The sequence below is a fragment of the Penaeus monodon genome, chromosome 28, assembly GCF_015228065.2.
Source record: "Penaeus monodon isolate SGIC_2016 chromosome 28, NSTDA_Pmon_1, whole genome shotgun sequence".
Classification (NCBI taxonomy): domain Eukaryota; kingdom Metazoa; phylum Arthropoda; class Malacostraca; order Decapoda; family Penaeidae; genus Penaeus; species Penaeus monodon.
The window spans coordinates 2,176,937-2,177,483 of NC_051413.1; positions in this window are offsets into that span (position 1 = coordinate 2,176,937).

The following is a 547-nucleotide window of genomic DNA, read 5'->3' on the forward strand; positions in this document are numbered from 1 at the left end:
TTTCCCCTTCTACACTACGAACAAAGATCCGCGCACTCAATGCTTCCCAAAGAACAGGTTTTGCGAGTTTCGATCTTGTATTTGCAGACACTTCTGTATAGTGATACGTTATATTATCCTCAAGGGAACAAGGGCGTGTTATACGACTTGTCCTCTCTCGCATAACAATAGGTTGGGATCTTAATCCTAATACTATACTTGGATCTGTTGAATGAATAAAAATACGGGAACGTTTTTTCGTTAATGATACTATTACTTCATTATCATCTCCGTTGCATCATTTCATTAATCATTATTGTTGATATTAGTAATACTAGGGCAGTATATCATTATGCATTAATAATTATCATAATCTTATAACAGACACAAAATAAAGAACTAAAAAATATACAGAGAAAAAAGGCAAAAGACAAGGTTGATGATAATGGCAACGTTGAAGTTTACTCACAATAATTTTTTTTTTTTATGAATACGAAATTATAGCAAACACCTTTCTCTGACAATCTCTCTCTTATACGCCACACACATACTAATCTCCTACGTATGA